The sequence below is a fragment of the Silene latifolia genome, chromosome 6 (assembly GCF_048544455.1).
Source record: "Silene latifolia isolate original U9 population chromosome 6, ASM4854445v1, whole genome shotgun sequence".
In the NCBI taxonomy this organism is placed as follows: domain Eukaryota; kingdom Viridiplantae; phylum Streptophyta; class Magnoliopsida; order Caryophyllales; family Caryophyllaceae; genus Silene; species Silene latifolia.
Window position 1 is genome coordinate 118236378 of NC_133531.1, and position 14129 is coordinate 118250506.

The window sequence follows — 14129 nt, forward strand, 5'->3', positions numbered from 1 at the left end:
GGATGGCCCAGAGTTGGTACAAGGGGCTGCCTAATGGTTCGGTATACTGCTACGCCGACCTAAGGGATAACTTCATAGCCCAAAGACGCCCGCAACAGAGAAGGGCCGTGGAGACATCGGATCTCCTCACTATCCGACGGGGGAGGACGAGTCTCTACGAAGCTATGTGAAGAGGTTCGACGCAAAGCTCGGCAGATCCGTGAGCCGAACACCGAATCGGCGCCTTCGACCGATGAAAGGCCTCCGAAAGGCGAGCTCAAAAATGAGCTTATCAAGTGCGAGGTCCTCAACCTGGACTCCGCCAGAAAGATGGTGGACCAAGCCGTAAAGGTGGAGGATTACCACAAGACCTGGGTAGGCCACAGCGAAGCTGGGCACCAGGAAAGGAGGAGCCGCCGGGAGAATACTGATGAAGGTCGCCGTGACATGAATAGGTCACGGCCTGAATGATCAAACAGGAAATAGAGCTCGGCGGGCGCCGGGGGGAGTTCGGGACCATACACCCAGAAGAGGTATCACGGTCTCACCCCCCCTGGTCAAATCACCGGCCGAGGTCTATGCCCTGAGCAATAATGAAGGGCAGAAGTGGGCAAGACCCCCCAAGACGAGGGCGAATGGCGACGCAAACCAATTTTGCGATTACCACGGCCAGCCCGGCCATAAGACCGACGACTGTCGGCATCTGAAGAACGCCATCGAGGAGCTGATCCGGAAGGGGGCCCTCAGCAAGTACGTAGCTGGGGCCACGGAAACGAGCTCCGACGGAGCGAACAGGAAATCAGTATTCCAGAGGATGGGAGTGATCCAGGTGGTTATCGGAGGAAACGAGAACGGAGGGTCGGCTAATGGGCACAAACGGCACCTAAATGAGCTTTACCAAGCCATCAACTTTGTGCCCACCACAACGATCCCAGCTTCCACCGTCCCCGATTTAACCATCAGAAAGAAAGACTACGAAGGAGTCGTAGCCCCGCACAGCGACCCGCTGGTGGTCCACCTGGACATATCCAACCACTTGGTTAAGAGGTGCCTAATTGATACAGGCGCCTACACGAACATCATGTTCAGGGAATGCTTCCTCAATCTCGGTCTGAAGATTGAGGACCTGAGCCCCTGCACTAACCCACTATACAACTTCTCTGGGGCCGGCCTAGTCCCTCTGGGGTCAATCAAACTGCCGGTGATGTTTGGCCAAGCCGATGCGGCCAAGAACGTTTGGTCCGAGTTCGTGGTCATTGATGGTACGTCTGCCTACAATGTTCTAATAGGCCGGGTTACTTTGAGCGAGGCCGATGTTGTAATGTCCATCCGGCCCCGACATTGATGTATGTCTCGGACCGGGGGAGGCACAAAAGCTCGTCTCAAAGGACGAGAGAGACGAAATTGTCAATGTCCAAATATCCGCGAGGGTGTAACATGCAATCCCTCAAAGTGGCGAAGAAATCGGAGAAGGGGAAGAGCCCATCCTTACGACGGGAGGGTGATCCGATGAGCACCAACAACGTCAGCATGGTCGAGGGGGCCGAGACCGAACAAATAGAAATTGACCCGGGACGCACCGTGAATCGCTCGGTGTCACCGAGCCAAAATTCGAGCCGACCTCTTGGACCGCGAGAAAGAACAAAGACGTCTTCGCGTACTCGCCCGCCGAGATGCCGGGCGTGAGCCGAGAGGTGATCGTTCACAAGCCGAACGTACTCTCCAACGCCGCCCGTCAGCGAGAAGATGAGGAACTCCTCGGCCGAGAAAGATGAGGCCATCAAGGCCGAGGTAGACAAACTATTAGAGGCGGGCTTTATCATGCCTTGTACTTACCCTGAGTGGCTAGCAAATGTTGTAATGGTAATGAAGTCATCAGGGGGTGGAGGATGTGTGTTGATTTTACAAATCTTAATAAAGCATGCCCTAAAGATTGCTATCCCTTGCCTCGAATAGATAGTTTAATTGACGCAACGGCAGGCTACACTATGCTAAGCCTGCTAGACGCCTTCTCAGGGTACCATCAGGTATTCATGGCCGAAGAAGACATGCCTAAGTGCGCATTCATCACCATACACGACACATACATGTATAAAATGATGCCGTTCGGTTTGAAAAACGCTGGCGCAACTTACACTAGGCTGGTGGACAAAGTGTTTCAAGATAAAAAAGGGCGAAACATCGAGGCCTACGTCGACGATGCTATTGTAAAAAGCAAGTCTGACAGCGAGCACTTGGCCGACTTGAGCGAAACATTTTGTTCACTAAGGAAATACAAGATGAAACTTAACCCAATGAAATGCAACTTCGGGGTCCGGTCAGGTAAGTTCCTCGGCGTGCTTGTCAGCGCCAGGGGAATTGATGCCAATCCATAGAAAGTCCAAGCGATACTGGACCTACCGAAGCCGAGGAATCGAAAAGAGGTTATGATGTTGACCGGGAGGATGGCGGCTCTCGCCCGTTTCATCTCTCGGTCAGCCGACAAGAGCACCCCATTCTTCAAAGTGTTGAAGGGGAATAAAGACTTCAGCTGGGGGGAGGAACAGAGCACAGCTTTCAGGCAACTGAAAGCTCATCTTCAAACTCTCCCAACCCCGTCTGTGCCGATGCCGGGGAGACGCTATATCTATACATAGCAGTTACCTCGGCCACGGTCGTCGTAATCATCGAGAGAAGAAGACAAGCAAAGCAACACCCAATCTACTTTGTCAGCCATACACTGCTACCCGCCGAGAGAAATTACCCACTGATTGAAAAAGCCGCCTTTGCTGTCGTCGTTGCCGCAAGGAAACTGAAACCTTACTTCGACGCACATCCCGTGACGGTCTTAACCGACCAGCCATTGGAGAAAGCTTTGGAAAAATTCAAAAATCCAAGCAGAGCTCATCAAATGGGCAAGTGAGAGCTATCCGGCCTCGGCATTCAATACAAGCCGAGGCCCTCGATAAAGGGGCAGGCACTTGCAGACTTCCTGGCCGAGTGCACATATCAAGAAGAACCAAACCCGAGAGTTTGGGAAGTATACACCGACGGGTCCTCCACGGCGAACAGCTCAGGAGCCGGCATCCTTATCATCAGCCCAAATGGGGACGAGTTTGAGTATGCCTTAAAGTTTACCTTCTCGGCCTCAAACAACGAATCCGAATACGAGGCGGTGATAACTGGAGTCGAGCTAGCTAGAGCTGCCGGAGCGGAACACATTGTGTTGAAGACAGACTCACTATTGGTGACTAACCAAATCAGAGGAGAGTATGAGGCTCGAGACGATGGGATGGTAAGATACTTGGAAAGAGTAAAAGCTGACACTGCAAAATTGAAATCTTTCCAAATCCAATGCATCCCTGTGTCCGAGAACAACCGAGCCGACGCTCTCTCAAACGCGTTCAACCATCAAGAATGTCACCAACGTCTTTGGTGGATATCGGAATGCTAAAAGCATCACTGAGACCGTCGGCATGGTGGGCGACATAGAAGCCGAGACGACGTGGATGACTCCGATAATGAAATACAAACTAACAAAAGAGTTACTGGAGGACCGCAGTCTCTCTCAGAAGATAAAGAGGATCGCCGCAAGGTACTTGGTGTTCGAAGGAGAACTATACAGAAGGTCCGTGATAAGACCACTTTTGAAATGTGTCGGCCCAGCCGACGCGGAGCTCATACTGACGGAGATTCACGAAGGCATCTCGGACATCACATGGGGCAAGAACGCTAGCCCACAAAGCTCTCCGAGCCGGGCTACTTCGCCCTACCATGCTTGAAGATTCCGTAACTAAGACCAAGAAGTGCAAGAATTGTCAGATGCATGCTCCGGTGATACATGCACCTTCCCGAGACTTGCAGCCAGTACTTAGCCCCCTACCATTTGCACAGTGGGGGATGTATTTATTAGGGCCATTTCCGACGGCCTCCGGAGGAAGGAAGTACCTGATCGTCGCCGTTGACTACTTCACCAAATGGGTCGAAGCGGTCGCAGTACCTGCCAAGACCATGACGGCCGTAAGAAAGGTGATTTGGGAGAACGTCATAACTCGTTTTGGGTTACCCCAAGTCATGGTGTTTGACCACGGCCGGGAGTTTTGGAGTGACACGGTGATGAACTGGCTAGAAGAACTCGGTATCAAGTTTGCATACTCCTCCGTCTGCCACCCTCAGAGCAACGGGCAGGCGGAGGCAGCTAATAAAACAATCCTAAACGGGCTGAAAAAGAAGGTTGAAGATCTAAAGGGAAGGTGGGCCGATGAACTACCGGCCCCCGTGGTCCCTTAGAACCACGGAGAAAGAAGCAACGGGATACAATCCATTCCACCTTGTCTATGGGTCTGAAGCCGTCCTACCAATTGAAGCATCGGTGCCGACATTCAGAACGCAAACCTTTAACCCAGTCGAAAATGAGGAAGGCCTGAAAGCCTCCCTAGACCTGGTCGAAGAAAGTCGAGACATGGCACGGTTCAACTTAGCCGTTTACCAAAACAGAATGAGAAGAGCCTACAACCGAAGGGTCCACAAAAGAGACTTAAAAGTAGGAGATCTAGTCCTAAGAAAGTCAGCCGCGACCAACAAAGGAAACATCCATGGTAAAATGACGGCCAATTGGGAAGGACCCTACAAAGTGGTTGAAGAAATGAGATCGGGGACATACCGGCTAACAGACATGGAGGGAGTGCCTCTAATGAGCCATTGGAACACAGACAACCTAAGGAGATATTTCATATAGCGGCGGAGATGTCCGGGACCGTTGTGGACACCCCAACGTGTGATTATACCTTATAAAAAGTGATCCAAGTTTTCCATCAAAATACTTGTCCCCTCCATAGTCATATTAGAGTAGACGCCGCGGCCGAAGCCGGGCAGTCACTACCGAAGTATAGAAGCATATAAGCACTGTTGAGACGCAAATCTGACTGCCCCGACCAATCCGGGAGTAGCAGAGGAAGCGATCAATATGTCTATAGATACGGAAAGCTGTCAAAACGCAAACTCGGTTGCCTCGGCCAAAGCCGGGAGTGACGAGGGAAACGCGACTGATCCGGACGATGTCGTCACTCATCCAATCAAACACATTTATAATACTCAACATACAACTAGTTAGCGGTAAGTCGAGGTCGATCCATGGGACGGTGTGCTTTGGGTTCTATGTCTATCTATCTCAATTTATGCTAGTGTCACAATTGATGGGGTTTGTAGTTGTGTCTAGACTAATGCAAACAATAAGGTAAAACAAGCAATAAAAGGAAGGATGTAAATAATTGATAAAAAATGCTAGGATATCATGGGGGCATAGGGGATTCATGGTGTTGATCATACAAACATGTTCACAATGTTGCAAGCAATTAATGTTGTGGAGGAACCGAGTTGGGTTATGTCTTACGGTTCATAGGAAGAGTTGGGTCCCGGAGCCGAATCGGTTAGATTGTACAACACCTACAAGTCGACTTACTTTCCTCCTATTCAACTTCTATGCATGGTCTAACAAGACTCGAGTTGGTTTATGTCTTACAAGTCAAGTTAAGTAGATAAGAGATGGTAAAAATGCAAGGATTCATAGGCTTAGCATTTCATCAAATATAACATATGCATAAAGTTGACATCACAACAAGCAAGCAATTTAATCATGTGAACATATTAGATTAAGCATGAATCAATCCCATGTTGGTTTCCCTTAATTACCCACTAATCCTAGCTAAGTAACTACTCACTCATCATCATGGGAAACATGTCATTAATGGTGTCAATCATCACAACAAGTATAAACATGATAATAGAATGAAGAAATGAACAATAAAGATTAAAGAGTAAAGTAATTATACCAAAGTTGAGATGATCCAAATAATAAAGCAAAGAATAATAGAAGAAACTTGATTGATTGATGGAAGGTTGTCAATCTCCCAATAATAACCCAATAATCTTCAATTACCCAAAAGTAACAAACTTGAATAATAAACTTGAACAATAATTAAGGAGATATTAATGTGAGATTTGTGGAAAGATTAAAGAGTAATCTATTCCAATCTACTCCTAATCTAATCTAAGAGAAGGATTTTCTAGCTAAGAGAGCTTGTGTTGAAGGATTATTACAAATGGGGTATTTATAGTGGAAATTAGGTGGATGCATTAGGGTTAACTAAGGGCTAAACTAGTAATTACACTTTTGAGATTTGAGCAGGGAGAAGCCGGTATTTTTCGGAGGAAGGGAGTCTTTCACGGAGCTTGAAGAACACGAAAATCGCTGGAAAGGAATCCGAGCGGATTAGCCTCGGGACGCTCGGATTGTAGCAGGGGAAGACGGGCGGATTTGGAGCAAGACGCTCGGGCAAAAAGAGAGGGAATCCGAGCGGATTTGGAGCAATCCGAGCGGATTGTAGGGAAGACGAGCGTCTTCAGCTCGGGACGCGCGGATTCCTGAACAGCTTCTTTGTTTGACCTCGGATTGTAAAACGGACGTCATTTTCTCATCCGGACTCCTATTGGAGTGATTCAAAAGCCTAGATCACTTGTTTTTTCGACGCCGTTCCATCTAGCATATTTTCAGAGCCAAAAGAGCAACTCTTGGTTTGCGTTCCGAGCCATTTTCTTCATGAATGGCTTCCTTGGTTTTCCTCCTTGCTTTAAACCTTATGACCCTTCTATATACTCTTTATTCCTACATATTTGGTCATCATTCTTGCCTCCTCTTCATACTAGTCCATCTAATATCATCAATAAGCTTCCAAATATGCACAAAAGACGGGAATTTCCGCCTTATTATCTCCTTTTCTACAAAACATATGAAATGCGATAGAAAAGCAAATAGGAAGGTTTTGACGGATAAAATGGCCAAAGAATGTTATAATAGTATGCAAAATAGGCTCAATTAAGGGACTAAATGTGCACAAATAATGTTCACATCAAATATCCCCAAACCGAACCTTTACTCGTCCCGAGTAAAGAGGTGACTAAAACTAGACCTTTATTTAAACTAACCTAATAACATAACCGATATGAGACAATTAGCGGGTCTCACTCCGCCCCTTCAACTCACAACAAGACAACCATGAGGTAGGATGCCTTCTTGCAAGGCAAGGTGGGTCTTGCCAAAATGGCGACACATCCAAACATTAAGCACACAAAATCAAGTAATGGATGCATCTACAAAAGAATAGCCACTTTCCTCATCTAAGTGGCGGAAATTATCTACAAGGGAAGCAATTCAAGGGTACACACTCCTTCATAGATACAATTTCTTCAAACTACTAAGCCTAGAAGGATACCAATAAATCACCTCCAAAATGTGTCAAGCTAGGGTACCTTTGTCCTCAATCGTTAAATGCTTTTGTCAAGAGTAGACTCCCTATGGTGTTAGAAACACTGGAGGATCGCGGAATTCCCCCTCTTGCCTAGACAAGAAGAAGGGTCGTCCCCTCTCTACCATGCACAAAAATGGATACGATGGATAAAGGGATCAATAGATATTTGAGTTTCATTTTGGAAGTTTGCTTTCATTGTTGTTTCTCCCCCCAATTTCTTGTGGCATATAACATTTGAGAACCATGCAAACTACATGCCATGATGCAACTAGCATATATACATCCTAATGCAAATGATTCTACCAACTAATATGCCATATAAACTAAATGCAAGTCCTAAGTTCACATTGTTTTTACCGCATCAATCAAAATAAAGCCACATAGTCTTTAACATAAAGAGGAAAAAGGAGATTGGAAAGATCATACCATGCGGTCTTCAATATTCTCATGTCTCGGATGTGGCGTAGTCAATTAATGTGAACAAGGATAAAACAAACAAAATATATACAACAATATATACATGACTATACTACAAAGGAAATGAACTTGTTTTTGGATTTTTCAATTTTTCAAATTTTTATGGTTTTTGTTTTTATGAAATTAAAAGACATATTTTTGTGATTTTTCGAAATTTTTCAATTTTTATGCATTTTTGGAATATAAATTCCCATCCCCCACTTTATTTTGGACATTGTCCTCAATGTACATGTAGGAGTAGGAAAAAAAGGAAATACATGTTTTTGAATTTTTGATTTTTTTGAAATAAAGTACAAATGCAATGATATGATATGAATGAATGCATGCTCTAACTAAATGCAATTCTAAATGACATATATAACAAATGAATGCAATCTAAACTATACTATATGATGCATGATTTCTAGTAAACTATTGTCACCTATGATCAAACCTCCCCAAACCGATTTAAACACTATTTCTAGTGTAGAAAAGAATAAGTTTGGCCATTAGTGACTATGCATGAATTCTAGTCTATATGCAACTATCTACATGAATCATGTGAGGTATATTACAATGCAACTATACTATATGAACTAACTAATGTAAATGCAATATGAAATATATAATACAAATGCATGCAAAAGCTACACTAAATGCAATGTATATACAAAAGAGAGAGAGGGAGAGATGGGTATCATACAAATGGAAGTGATGAAGTAGGCCTCTTTCACTCGTCATCCTCATTTTGATCATAGCCATAGCCATGAGAGCTTCCGGCTTGATCATATCCGGGTGCTTGGCCCCAATATCCTCCTTGGTCAAATCCTCCTCCTTGACCCGAGTACCCTCCACCTTGGCTAGAGTGCCCTCCGTCTCCTCGACCCCAAGCTTGGTCCCCATAATTTGGGAACAAGAGCTCCGGTTGTGCCCAAGAGGGCAAAGGGCCATTAGGGTCAACATACCCTTGTTGAGCCATGTTATAGTATTAGGGGTAGAGGGCCAAGTAGTTGTCTTCCCTTCCTTTATGCACCCCAAGGTCCACTCTATTCATGAGTGCCATCAAATCATTAATACCCGGGGTGTTGGGGATTTCCGGTTGGAATTCGGTATAAGGAGTAGGGTATGGCGGGATGGGTACGTAGGAAGGTGGGCGAATAGGTATTCCCGGCCCTCCACGAGGTGGTTGACGGTGTGGCTCTTCCCTTTGAGGGGGATTATCAAGAATTTGGATTTCGAGGAGGTAGCTTGGTGGAGGAGAGTATGGACTCAATCTTGGGTCAATGCCCGGTATCTTCCATCCCTCAAGGACCATTGAAGTACATCCCTTGGTGTGCCACTCCACACTCCCATCTCGAGTGTAGTTGCACCATCGGTGACTGTGGAAGATGGTGTGCTCATCAATCAAAGTCCTCCCCTCAAGAGGAATATAGGTTCCTCGGGCATTGAACCCGGACAAAGGTGTTTAGCCAGAATTGTAATTAGACCTCCCATCACAAAGGTTTTGAGTTGGGTGGTCCCTTGAGCAAAATCATGGAACCTAGTAAGTATCTCAAGTGGCGTGTTGAAGTTATAACGCCTCACCGCTCGAACATTCAAATAAGACTCAAGAAAAGTTAAGTCGATGAGAGTACACCGATCTTGCTCGTACCTTCCATTGATGCAACCGGCTACAAAGCGTTCGGTGAATCGAATCACCGGATGTTGGATAGCAAATGTATAGCAACGCTTTATATGGGTAAAGTCCCTCCCGGAGATAGCTTTCCAAAGAAAGTCCACATTAAAATTATCGGGCTTTTCGGTATAGTCGGTGGGTACTTCAAGACCGAAAACATAGGCAAATTCCTCAAGAGAAAGAACATGGTCTAGGTTGCATAACCTAAACTCCATGCCTACATTGTTGTGGGTATCCGCCACAATGCGAAGGCTACTCAAGAATTCAAGGGTGAGACTAAGGTAAGTCTCTTCATGGGCATGGAAAAAGCTCCCAATGCCAAGGCCATTAAAGAACATCTCGGTAGGGTACCTTATCTTAAGGATTTCTAACACCCTAGTATCAACAAATTGAGTAGGTTCGTACTTCTTACCTAGAAGCTCGACGAATTTTTCGCGGTGGTCGTCGGATAGGAAGATCACTTCTTGGAAGTTGTTGAGTTGTTCAATGCCACCCCTCATTAAGGGTCGGGTGTTCCTGGTAGTACTACCTCTCGTGGTGTTGAAGAGGTCGATCCCTTGCGCTTCTTCCCGAATGATTCAACCAATTTCTTGGCCTTTCCCTTGGTGTTTGTCAATGGTGCCATTTGAATGTTGGTGATGGGGGTGTTTTTGAGGATTGGAGGATGATTTTGAGGGTTGAGATGAGTGTTTTAGGGTTTGGTAAGGTGAGGAAATGAGGGAGAAGGGGGGTGATTATATAGAAGAAGTAGGGAATCCAAACGGATAAGTTGGGTCCAACCCGTTTTATCCGAGGGAACAGTACAATCCGAGCGGATTTCAGTCGAGACGGCCGGATTTCGGGGAAAGAAGACGGGGCGTCTTTGGTAGAATCCGCACGGATTCTAGAACAGAGAAATTCTTTGGCTGAGAAGCAGGGAAAAGACGGGCGGATTTTGATCGGGACGGACGGCTTGATCTGGACGGGCGTATTCTCGATAATCCGCACGGATTTTGACACAGTTTAAAATCTCGCTTCTGGACGACATACGGGACGGGCGTCCCGTGGAGAAGACGGACGGATTGTCTGAGACGGGCGGATTTCCTGGAACCCGCACGGAGTCTTCTTCAGTTTCAATTTTTGCTTTCCCGTGGGCCCTGGACGGGCGGATTTGCTAGAATCCGGGCGTCTTTCTGCTTCTTTCCTTCTTCTTCTTTCTTTTTCACGAAACAACATACCCCTTTTCACTGATTTTCTCTTTTTCCTTATCTTTTTCTGAAATTTGCTCATGAAACATGTAAGATGACTCTCTCTCTCTCTCATGCAAGAAATTAAATGCAAATGTAAATGTACAATATTATACAAAGTAAAAGGGTTCAAGAAATATCTTACAAATGGTGGTTTTGAGGTAGGACTCCACCAAACTAGTTCAATTTGTAGAGACTCTTATCCATAGAGCTCAAAGCTCTTAATAAAAGATCAAAAGCTTGTGAACAAGCTCCAAACAAGCACAAGTACGGGCTGCTCAATTTGAATCTGAAATTTGGCCAAGGAAGCTTGTAGAAAGCTCTTTTTCTTGGCTTCTCCTTAGCGTTAGAGCTTTCCCGATGCTTCAAACATATACACCCATGATTCTTGTTAAGACTAAGCATGAAGTGTGGTTCATTTTCATCCGTGGACTTCCACTTACCAACTTCTTCTTCAATTTTGGTGATGACGATAGCATTTGAATTTATCAATCCTTCATGAGTAGAAGGAGAATTTTCATGACTTTGATGATCGGATACCATAGGAGTTGAAATTATGGGTGCCAAATCTTCACAAGTAGCCTCACGAGCAATTTTCTCTTTAAGTTTTTTTACCAAATAGCTCTTGTAAGAAACTTTGGCCTTTTGAAGAAGGTCCAACATATCCTCTTCAATGATTATTGGCTCCATGATAGGTGCCAAGTGGTCTTCATGAATGATAAAGGAAGGACGTTCTTCTTCATGATAGGGTATCTCAAATGCCTCAAGGATAGGCTCCTCAAGCAAGGTGATATTGTGAGTCCCTCCTCTAGGCTCATCATCATTGTTGCTATCTTCACGTGAATCATAAATAGGGGCTTCATTTAGCTCTTTTTCCAACACCTCAACGTTCACATCAAAAGACACACCCTCATACTCACAAAGGTTAAGAGTATTTGGTTTGCTCAACCTCATGTCTTCTTCATCGAACACAACACTTTCATAGTCACAAGAGCTCAAGGGACTTGGTTCCTCCCACTTTTCATCTTCCATGTCAAATGTCACTACTTCAAACTTGCATTTATGCTCAATATCCAAAGAACGGTGGTGAGTGTTTGCTTGGAATTCTTTTAATTGGGCAATTTGAATCCTCAACTCCTCTCTTTGGATAACAATGTCTTTAAGAACATTATCTTCTTTTCGGCTCTCTTCTAGCATTTGTTTGAAGAAGTTTTGTTGATCTCCCATCATTTGGAGAATCATGTTTTGAATGGGTTCATCTTTTTGTTGTGGGTATGTCTGAAAGTGGTTGTATCGTGGCAATTGAAGTTCATTGTGAAATGGGTATTGGGTGGGTGGTTGTTGTTGATATTGGGTGTGGTGATTTTGGTGGGGAAAATTGGGGTAGTGGTTAGGATTTTCGTTGTACAAGTAATAAGGTAGGTTTGTGTTGACTTGCTCCTCAAACTCCCCATACCCATAGTCATACTCAAAAGATCCACCACATACTCCATAACACATGTCTTGAGTCATCATCATAGCCAAGATAAAGATACAACTAAAAACATGGAAACTACAAGAAAACGGTAAAAACGAACCTTGAGGAACAAGTTCCTCAAAGTGAAAGCAAAATCAAAATAGACAAACAAGTAGGAACTTAATCACATAGCACCATCCCCGGCAACGGCGCCATTTTGATCCGGACGATGTCGTCACTCATCCAATCAAACACATTTATAATACTCAACATACAACTAGTTAGCGGTAAGTCGAGGTCGATCCATGAGACGGTGTGCTTTGGGTTCTAAGTCTATCTATCTCAATTTATGCTAGTGTCACAATTGATGGGGTTTGTAGTTGTGTCTAGACTAATGCAAACAATAGGGTAAAACAAGAAATAAAAGGAAGGAAGTAAATAATTGATAAAAAATGCTAGGATATCATGGGGGCATAGGGGATTCATGGTGTTGATCATACAAACATGTTCACAATGTTGCAAGCAATTAATGTTGTGGAGGAACCGAGTTGGGTTATGTCTTACGGTTCATAGGAAGAGTTGGGTCCCGGAGCTGAATCGGTTAGATTGTACAACACCTACAAGTCGACTTACTTTCCTCCTATTCAACTTCTATGCATGGTCTAACAAGACTCGAGTTGGTTTATGTCTTACAAGTCAAGTTAAGTAGATAAGAGATGGTAAAAATGCAAGGATTCATAGGCTTAGCATTTCATCAAACATAACATGTGCATAAAGTTGACATCACAACAAGCAAGGAATTTAATCATGTGAACATATTAGATTAAGCATGAATCAATCCCATGTTGGTTTCCCTTAATTACCCACTAATCCTAGCTAAGTAACTACTCACTCATCATCATGGGAAACATGTCATTAATTGTGTCAATCATCACAACAAGTATAAACATGATAATAGAATGAAGAAATGAACAATAAAGATTAAAGAGTAAAGTAATTATACCAAAGTTGAGATGATCCAAATAATAAAGCAAAGAATAATAGAAGAAACTTGATTGATTGATGGAAGGTTGTCAATCTCCCAATAATAACCCAATAATCTTCAATTACCCAAAAGTAACAAACTTGAATAATAAACTTGAACAATAATTAAGGAGATATTAATGTGAGATTTGTGGAAAGATTAAAGAGTAATCTATTCTAATCTACTCCTAATCTAATCTAAGAGAAGGATTTTCTAGCTAAGAGAGCTTGTGTTGAAGGATTATTACAAATGGGGTATTTATAGTGGAAATTAGGTGGATGCATTAGGGTTAACTAAGGGCTAAACTAGTCATTACACTTTTGAGATTTGAGCAGGGAGAAGCCGGTTTTTTTCGGAGGAAGGGAGTCTTTCACGGAGCTTGAAGAACACGAAAATCGCTGGAAAGGAATCCGAGCGGATTAGCCTCGGGACGCTCGGATTGTAGCAGGGGAAGACGGGCGGATTTGGAGCAAGACGCTCGGGCAAAAAGAGAGGGAATCCGAGCGGATTTGGAGCAATCCGAGCGGATTGTAGGGAAGACGAGCGTCTTCAGCTCGGGACGCGCGGATTCTGAAACAGACTTCTTTGTTTGACCTCGGATTGTAAAACGGACGTCATTTTCTCATCCGGACTCCTATTGGAGTGATTCAAAAGCCTAGATCACTTGTTTTTTCGACGCCGTTCCATCTAGCATATTTTCAGAGCCAAAAGAGCAACTCTTGGTTTGCGTTCCGAGCCATTTTCTTCATGAATGGCTTCCTTGGTTTTCCTCCTTGCTTTAAACCTTATGACCCTTCTATATACTCTGTATTCCTACATCTTTGGTCATCATTCTTGCCTCCTCTTCATACTAGTCCATCTAATATCATCAATAAGCTTCCAAATATGCACGAAAGACGGGAATTTCCGCCTTATTATCTCCTTTTCTACAAAACATATGAAATGCGATAGAAAAGCAAATAGGAAGGTTTTGACGGATAAAATGGCCAAAGAATGTTATAATAGTATGCAAAATAGGCTCAATTAA